Below are 10,325 nucleotides of genomic sequence, written 5' to 3'. Positions count from 1 at the left end.
TATCGTTTTTACCGTGAGATACAAATTCTTACCGTGGGGAATTTTTTTGACGGTTTATCGTGAACGGTAAAATATCACCCATTCCTAATTTATTGACATAACAAAGACATCTAAAATGTATTTCACTGTTTTTTTGTAGGTACTGCGGCTCAAGAGTTATGACTCTGCTCTGATAGATGTCATCCTGCCCCGACATTTGTATGGGTCTTTCTTATCAACCACAGGTAAGTTCAGTCCACACCTATAATAGTTTTGCATGTTATAATTGTTTCTATATTATTTTTCAGTTTGTTTGCTTATTTCAGTTTTTTTTTTAGTTTACTTTTAACAAGCACATCAGTACTTGTTTTATTTTAGTTTTAGTTTTGAGAAATTGGTTGGTTTTAGTTTAGTTTTGGTTTCCTTTCAGTCTCGGATGAAAGAATCCTATCAACAATGCCACACAGTAGAAAAATCCATTGGTTATTCCGTCCAATCAAATGGCAGATTTCAGTAATATCATTTGCTTTCACGAAACATTTATGTCACTATCAGAGTTCTTGCATCCTTACATTGTCTGAGCCAGGAGGAATGTGTTTTTCTGTACTGTCCATTTCGTACTACTAAAAGAAACATGTGATTCATACTGATATAATTATGTCATAACATAACTCATTTATGCTGCTTTAGGACATAATTTATGCTAAAGATTTCATCTCTGCCTTTAATGGTTGATATGATACTCTTGACTCCATTAGGCCATGATCTTCAGGCATGTTCCCAGTCAGAAAAGGGTGGGACGCCCTGGCTGGATTTGCGATATGGTGTTTCCTTAACTGGAGGACTTTAAGTGTCTTGGGACCTTGTTCATGAGGGAAGGAAGAAATGGAAATGGGAGATTGACAGGCGGATCGGTGCGATGTCTGCAGTCATGCAGACTCTACAGCCGTCTGCTGTGGTAAAGAGAGAACTGAGCCAACGAGCTGGTCTCTGTGTTTCCAGGTCAATCTACATTTCGACCCTCGTTTACTTTCACAAACTGTGAGCGGAAACCGAAAGGACAAGATCGTTGATACAAGTGACTGAAATTAGTTTTGTCCATAAGGTTCAGCATCGAGAAAAGCCAGTTGATATACACACGGAACATACAAACACATAGCTACACATACACACACACACACACACACACACACACACACACACACACACACACACACACACACACACACACACACACACACACACACACACACACACACACACACACACACAGCCACACAGACATACACACACACACACACACACACACACACACACACACACACACACACACACACACACACACACACACACACACACAGCCACACAGACATATACATACACACACACACACACACACACACACACACACACACACATAGCCACACAGACATATATACACACACACACACACACACACACACACACACAGCCACACAGACATATACACACACACACACACACACACACACACACACACAGACACACACACGCACACATACATATACACACACACACACACACACACACACACACAGCCACACAGACATATACATACACACACACACACAGCCACACAGACATATACATACACACACACACACACACACACACACACACACACACACACACACATAGCCACACAGACATATATACACACACACACACACACACACACACACACACACAGCCACACAGACATATACACACACACACACACACACACACACACACACACACACACACACACACAGACACACACACACGCACACATACACATACATATACACACATACATGCACACACACACACACACACACACACACACACACACACACACACACACACACACACACACACACACACACACACACACACACACACACACACACACACACACACACACACACACACACACATAGACATTGGCTTGTTCACCTGCATGCTTGCTCTGTAGTTTTGGGGTTAGTTAGCGGTAGCTTAGCTCAGACTGTGATTGGATGTCGAGATTTGGGTCGATTGCTGCTCGTGTTTTGGTCGGTTTTGTCGGTTTCGTGTTTCGTTTGTGGTTTTTGTTGCATATTTCCAGTGCTCGACGTGTGCCTCCGTGTGCTCCTGCTTCCTGGGTTAGCAGCGGATGTCCCCCCCCCACCAAAAAAAAAAAAAAAAAAACACTGGGTTTGTATGTGTATATATATGTATGTGTATGCGTATGTATGCATATGTATATGTATATGTATATGTATATATATATATATATATATATATATATATATATATATATATATATATATATATATATATATATATATATATATATATATTAAATATAGTAACAATGCACATATATATGCCTTAGGTTTTTACCAGCATGGTATTAATATGTGTGCAGACAAGGTAAAAAAAAAAAAGAAAAAGAAAGAGAGAAGCCAGTTGAGGTGCTTCAGCATCTGGATAGGATGCCGTTGGACACTTCTGCAGGGAAATGTTTTGAGCGTGTCCAACAGTGAGGAGGCCTCGGGCAGACCCAGGACAAGCTGGAGAGATCACATCTCTTGGCTGACTTAGGAAGCCCTTAGTGCTCTCCTGGAAGACCTAGAGGAGCTGTCCGGGGAGAGGATGTCCAGGCCTCTCTGCTCTCTGCTACCCCAACACTCCAACTTGGTTAAGCAGAAATGGACGGATAGGTGGAAAATTATAATTTAAAGTTTCCCAGTCTGTGCTTCATATTCTGCTTCAAACCCCAGCTGCTACACCGCAATGAATTTCTGACACAGAAGCAGCATATTTTAGTAAAAGATGCCAAAGCTCATCGGCAGATTTGCTGATAGCGTTCAAAAAGTTGGCAAAGGGCTCAAAGGAGTCAAGATGATGCATCACATACATGATGTGGTTTAATGGTGAGTTTATAAACCTTGAGGCTGCAGTACAGATGACTTTAAACCCCCTTATAAATCTACATTGGTAGATTTGAAGGTGTTTCATAACACAAGTAAATCGTTTTGAAGCTTTTATTACAGTAGCTGATCCATCCATCTTTAGTCTTTCATCAAGACTGTTGTGCGACACTTTTGGGACACATGCAGACTCCTCAGTTATGTTCTGTCCAGGTTCCTTGCATGGATCTTGATTAACTGCCATATGCGCCCAGTCATTTAATATGGGTTGTCTTTCCTTTAGCTGTCTTCCAAGGTACTGATGTTTTTGATTCAGAAATCTCTGTTAAAGCAGCACAATGTAACTTCCAGCTTTTGTTGAGTTTGGCGGCTCCTTTGGACAAAAGCGGTAGTGCTTTACCAGAAAGAACACTACGTTTCCCATGAGCACCAGCGCGTACTGCCGGAAAGATCCTGTCCCCGTCGCTGCATTTGTTTTGATATTGAATGAAATAAGACGGGACGGACTTTCAAAACTACTTTTCTGTTTCACCAAGTGAACAGACGGAACGCAAAAAAAAGATGTTAAACTGCTGGAAAGGAACTGGAATTTACCGGGATACCTTAAACAAGGAAGCCAGGGAGCGGTATATGGAGAAAATAATGATTATTAACGGTCTGGATCCATATGAAATCCCTACTAAAGAATGGAGCTCCTCGTCGGAGCGCCACTCTTTAGAAGGATTTACTGCCGCAGTTCTGCACAACCCACGTCTTACTACCTTGTTTAGGAGTGTTTGGCAGCTGCTTTGGTAAATGTTTGACTCGCCATGTGTTTCAATAAATTTGTATAATAGTACAACATACAGTACATGTTTTGTATTACTCTTACTTCTCTTTTCTTTTTTTTGACTGCTATATTATGCTGAAGAGGCTCCGAGGCGTGAGCAATATCTTTGTTTTCCTCGTGAGATTATTTTTTTCCTCTGCAGCTACAAATAAGAGTTAATATTTTTTCCTCAACAAACTAGTTTTATCTGAAGATTGGGTTTAATCGCAACGGGTTACCAGCTTCTGCGGAGCTGCGCTCCACGCCCCGCCCATTTTCGTCTCGACTGCGAATTGGGAAGGAGGGGGAAGTGACGTATGCCGTAAAGCAGTCAAAGCCGTAACGATTTGTAGTTTTTTAGTGTGGAAGGGTTCCTACCATGCTCCTCAAAGTTACATAGTGCCAGTGAAGGCGATACAGACCCCTCAGACCATGACAGAGGTTCATTAAACCTGTTGGAAGTTGATGTTCCATCACAATGATGATGATGAAATATTAGATTAAGGTGGAAAAGTTACATAGTGCCACTTTAATGCTTTGTTGCCACCAGACAAACAATTTGGCCACTGACGTCGGTTGCCTGGGACCTAAAAACGGAAGGTGAACTTATTTGTAGGAGTAAAATAAAAGCAGAAAACAAAGTGGTTGGCGTTTTTTACCCTTTTCTTTGGTAACTAGGACATCGGGACTCTCTTTAGTCACTGATTTAGTTGAACACTGAGTCCTGAGGGTACAGTATGTTATTCCTTTTTGCTGTTGTGGTTAATCTTCTTTATGGCAGTTGAAACAAGTGCTTTACAGTGTTTGGCTCAGGAAAAAGCACATCCAAATTTCAGGTCATGTTTTGTTTCTGTCTTGGTCTTGCAGTTGTTGTTTAATGGGACCGAGCTTCTGTACTGGCTGTTTTCGGGAGAGCAGTACATCACCTGAGCTGCATCTGGAAACCTTATCCAGGAGCTACGGCACGGTCTCAGATGAGATATAAGCCCAAAGACTAGGGGTAAAGCGAAGATTTACTGCAGAAAAAAATCCCCTAAAACAGTTAGGACGGCCGTGCCGTCATGGGGTGATTGAAAGCATTGGCATGGGAGGATCAACATTTCGACTTTTTTCTCCACATTTGACTTTTTTCTCAACATTTTGATTTTTTCTCAACATTTCAACTTTTTTCTCGACATTTAAACTTTTTTCTTGAAGTGCATAATGAAAAAAAAAAGTATTTCCCCAGTTATAACTAATATAGAAACATGCAGCATGTGTTGCCTTCATTCTAAGGCTTATACAAGATTTTTTCTCAACATTTCGACTTTTTTCTCGGAATTCTGACTTTTTTCTCGACATTTCGATTTTTCTCAACATTTCAACTTTTTTCTCGAAATTTTGACTTTTTTCTCAACATTTCGACTTTTTTCTCAACATTTTGATTTTTTTTCTCAACATTTCAACTTTTTTCTCAACATTTCAACTTTTTTCTCGACATTTCAACTTTTTTCTTGAAGTGCATAATGAAAAAAAAAGTATTTCCCCAGTTATAACTAATATAGAAACATGCAGCATGTGTTGCCTTCATTCTAAGGCTTATACAAGACTTTTATCTCAACATTTCGACTTTTTTCTTGAGATTGTACTTCAACATTAATCTCGACATTTCGACTTTTTTCTCGACATTTTGACTTTTTTCTCAACATTTCGACTTTTTTCTCGACATTTTGACTTTTTTCTCAACATTTCGACTTTTTTCCTCGACATTTTGACTTTTCTCTCGAAATTTTGATGTTTCTAGGACATCGGGACTCTCTTTAGTCACTGATTTAGTTGAACACTGAGTCCTGAGGGTACAGTATGTTATTCCTTTTTGCTGTTGTGGTTAATCTTCTTTATGGCAGTTGAAACAAGTGCTTTACAGTGTTTGGCTCAGGAAAAAGCACATCCAAATTTCAGGTCATGTTTTGTTTCTGTCTTGGTCTTGTAGCTGTTGTTTAATGGGACCGAGCTTCTGTACTGGCTGTTTTCCGGAGAGCAGTACATCACCTGAGCTGCATCTGGAAACCTTATCCAGGAGCTACGGCACGGTCTCAGATGAGATATAAGCCCAAAGACTAGGGGTAAAGTGAAGATTTACTGCAGAAAAAAATCCCCTAAAACAGTTAGGACGGCCGTGCCGTCATGGGGTGATTGAAAGCATTGGCATGGGAGAATCAACATTTCAACTTTTTTCTCAACATTTGACTTTTTTCTCAACATTTCGACTTTTTTCTCAACATTTCGACTTTTTTCTCGACATTTCAACTTTTTTCTTGAAGTGCATAATGAAAAAAAAAGTATTTCTCCAGTTATAACTAATATAGAAACATGCAGCATGTGTTGCCTTCATTCTAAGGCTTATACAAGACTTTTTTCTGGACATTTCGACTTTTATCTCAACATTTCGACTTTTTTCTTGAGATTGTACTTCAACATTAATCTCGACATTTCGACTTTTTTCTCAACATTTCGACTTTTTTCTCAACATTTCGACTTTTTTCTCGACATTTTGACTTTTTTCTCAACATTTCGACTTTTCTCTCGAAATTTTGATGTTTCTAGGACATCGGGACTCTCTTTAGTCACTGATTTAGTTGAACACTGAGTCCTGAGGGTATGTTATTCCTTTTTGCTGTTGTGGTTAATCTTCTTTATGGCAGTTGAAACAAGTGCTTTACAGTGTTTGGCTCAGGAAAAAGCACATCCAAATTTCAGGTCATGTTTTGTTTCTGTCTTGGTCTTGCAGTTGTTGTTTAATGGGACCGAGCTTCTGCACTGGCTGTTTTCAGGAGAGCAGTACATCACCTGAGCTGCATCTGGAAACCTTATCCAGGAGCTACGGCACGGTCTCAGATGAGATATAAGCCCAAAGACTAGGGGTAAAGTGAAGATTTACTGCAGAAAAAAATCCCCTAAAACAGTTAGGACGGCCGTGCCGTCATTGGGTGATTGAAAGCATTGGCATGGGAGGATCAACATTTCGACTTTTTTCTCGACATTTGACTTTTTTCTCGACATTTCAACTTTTTCTTGAAGTGCATAATGAAAAAAAAAGTATTTCCCCAGTTCTAACTAATATAGAAACATGCAGCATGTGTTGCCTTCATTCTAAGGCTGATACAAGACTTTTTTCTCAACATTTCGACTTTTTTCTCAACATTTCGACTTTTTTCTCAACATTTCGACTTTTTTCTCAACATTTCGACTTTTTTCTCGACATTCTGACTTTTTTCTCGACATTCAGACTTTTTTCTCGACATTTCGACTTTTCTCAACATTTTGACTTTTTTCTCGAAATTTTGACTTTTTTCTCAACATTTGACTTTTTTCTCGACATTTTGATTTTTTTCTCAACATTTCAACTTTTTTCTCGTCATTTCAACTTTTTTCTTGAAGTGCATAATGAAAAAAAAAGTATTTCTCCAGTTATAACTAATATAGAAACATGCAGCATGTGTTGCCTTCATTCTAAGGTTTATACAAGACTTTTTTCTCGACATTTCGACTTTTATCTTAACATTTCGACTTTTTTCTTGAGATTGTACTTCAACATTAATCTCGACATTTCGACTTTTTTCTCGACATTTTGACTTTTTTTCTCAACATTTCGACTTTTTTCTCAACATTTCGACTTTTTTCTCGAATTTTGACTTTTTCTCAAAATTTCAACTTTTTTCTCAAAATGTGACTTTTTTCTCGACATTTTGACTTTCTTCTCAACATTTCGGCTTTTTTCTCGAAATTTTGACTTTTTTCTCGACATTTCGACTTTTTTCTCGACATTTTGACTTTTTTCTCAACATTTCGACTTTTTTCCTCGACATTTTGACTTTTCTCTCGAAATTTTGATGTTTCTAGGCCATCGGGACTCTCTTTAGTCACTGATTTAGTTGAACACTGAGTCCTGAGGGTACAGTATGTTATTCCTTTTTGCTGTTGTGGTTAATCTTCTTTATGGCAGTTGAAACAAGTGCTTTACAGTGTTTGGCTCAGGAAAAAGCACATCCAAATTTCAGGTCATGTTTTGTTTCTGTCTTGGTCTTGTAGTTGTTGTTTAATGGGACCGAGCTTCTGCACTGGCTGTTTTCGGGAGAGCAGTACATCACCTGAGCTGCATCTGGAAACCTTATCCAGGAGCTACGGCACGGTCTCAGATGAGATATAAGCCCAAAGACTAGGGGTAAAGTGAAGATTTACTGCAGAAAAAAATCCCCTAAAACAGTTAGGACGGCCGTGCCGTCATGGGGTGATTGAAAGCATTGGCATGGGAGGATCAACATTTCAACTTTTTTCTCGACATTTGACTTTTTTCTCGACATTTCAACTTTTTCTTGAAGTGCATAATGAAAAAAAAAGTATTTCCCCAGTTATAACTAATATAGAAACATGCAGCATGTGTTGCCTTCATTCTAAGGCTGATACAAGACTTTTTTCTCAACATTTCGACTTTTTTCTCAACATTTCGACTTTTTTCTCGACATTCTGACTTTTTTCTCGACATTCAGACTTTTTTCTCGACATTTCGACTTTTCTCAACATTTCGACTTTTTTCTCGAAATTTTGACTTTTTTCTCAACATTTGACTTTTTTCTCGACATTTTGATTTTTTTCTCAACATTTCAACTTTTTTCTCGACATTTCAACATTAATCTCGACATTTCAACTTTTTTCTCGACATTTTGACTTTTTTTCTCAACATTTCGACTTTTTTCTCGAAATTTTGACTTTTTTCTCAACATTTCGACTTTTTTCTCAACATTTCGACTTTTTCTCAAAATTTCGACTTTTTTCTCAAAATTTGACTTTTTTCTCGACATTTGACTTTTTTCTCGACATTTTGACTTTCTTCTCAACATTTTGACTTTTTTCTCGAAATTTTGACTTTTTTCTCGACATTTCGACTTTTTTCTCAACATTTTGACTTTTTTCTCAACATTTCGACTTTTTTCTCGAAATTCTGACTTTTTTCTCGACATTTTGACTTTTTTCTCGACATTTTGACTTTCCTCTCAACATTTTGACTTTTTTCTCGAAATTTTGACTTTTTTCTCGACATTTCGACTTTTTTCTCAACATTTTGACTTTTTTCTCAACATTTCGACTTTTTTCTCGAAATTCTGACTTTTTTCTCGACATTTTGATTTTTTTCTCAACATTTCAACTTTTTTCTCGACATTTCAACTTTTTTCTCAAAGTGCATAATGAAAAAAAAAGTATTTCCCCAGTTATAACTAATATAGAAACATGCAGCATGTGTTGCCTTCATTCTAAGGCTGATACAAGACTTTTTTCTCAACATTTCGACTTTTTTCTCAACATTTCGACTTTTTTCCTCGACATTTTTTCGACTTTTCTCTCGAAATTTTGATGTTTCTAGGACATCGGGACTCTCTTTAGTCACTGATTTAGTTGAACACTGAGTCCTGAGGGTACAGTATGTTATTCCTTTTTGCTGTTGTGGTTAATCTTCTTTATGGCAGTTGAAACAAGTGCTTTACAGTGTTTGGCTCGGGAAAAAGCACATCCAAATTTCAGGTCATGTTTTGTGTCTGTCTTGGTCTTGCAGTTGTTGTTTAACAGGACCGAGCTTCTGTACTGGCTGTTTTCGGGAGAGCAGTACATCACCTGAGCTGCATCTGGAAACCTTATCCAGGAGCTACGGCACGGTCTCAGATGAGATATAAGCCCAAAGACTAGGGGTAAAGTGAAGATTTACTGCAGAAAAAAATCCCCTAAAACAGTTAGGACGGCCGTGCCGTCATGGGGTGATTGAAAGCATTGGCATGGGAGGATCGCCCGCCTTCTCCACCTCCCCCAGGCTCTTATTCTGCACTCTCTACCCGACAGAGAGGCGGCCGACTGGGACAGAACCGCTGAGTGACTCCTCACTGTCACCAGATGCCAGATTGCATGTTTGCCCCAAACAGCTAAATGTCATTTCCAGTGTTGTTTGTTTGATGTAGTTTGTTTTAATGGTTTCATATTTCATTCCTTGCCTCTTTAAAGCCCTGGAAACCCTTACTCTGTGATTGATGTGGAGAGGGGGACTGGTCATCTGTGGCATCGACTATTTACGGCAGATTGATTTTAAAACAGGTCAGATCAGAGACACGTACTCAGTCGCTCCATAAGTATAGTATAAGTACAAGTAGTAGTATAAGTAGCATAAGTACCTTGGAGTTTCACCAAGAATCATCTCATAATGACTTTCAAAATGTTTTGAATCAGACTATGTAAATTATTTATGAAAGCTATTTATTTATATACCTGTGGAGTTAAGCTTTTACATAATAGCATAGACAATTAATTAAAGCAAAGTAGGGTTGTGATTGTAGACCAGGGGTCGGCAACGCGCGGCTCTAGAGCCGCATGCGGCTCTAGAGCCGCATGCGGCTCTTTAGCGATGCCCTAGATCAGGGGTCGGCAACCCAAAATGTTTTAGAGCCGTATTGGACCAAAAACACAAAAAACAAATATGTCTAGAGCCGCAAAAAATGAAAAGTCTTGTATAAGCCTTAGAATGAAGACAACACATGCTGCATGTTTCTATATTAGTTATAACTGGGGGAAGATTTTTT

At 38.7% G+C, this 10,325-nt stretch overlaps 1 long non-coding RNA gene across 2 annotated transcripts in view; it reads left to right on the top strand.

The window, feature by feature from the left end:
- Nucleotides 1-10,325, top strand: part of LOC133451365 (uncharacterized) — a 245,215-nt gene that overhangs the window by 137,623 nt on the left and 97,267 nt on the right. For both annotated transcript variants that reach the window (XR_009783166.1, XR_009783167.1), the window contains exon 2: nt 140-224. This is a non-coding gene — a long non-coding RNA (uncharacterized LOC133451365). The remainder of the gene's footprint in view (nt 1-139; nt 225-10,325) is intronic.

The sequence above is a fragment of the Cololabis saira genome, chromosome 9 (assembly GCF_033807715.1).
Source record: "Cololabis saira isolate AMF1-May2022 chromosome 9, fColSai1.1, whole genome shotgun sequence".
In the NCBI taxonomy this organism is placed as follows: domain Eukaryota; kingdom Metazoa; phylum Chordata; class Actinopteri; order Beloniformes; family Belonidae; genus Cololabis; species Cololabis saira.
This window is presented reverse-complemented; position numbering and strand designations above follow the sequence as displayed.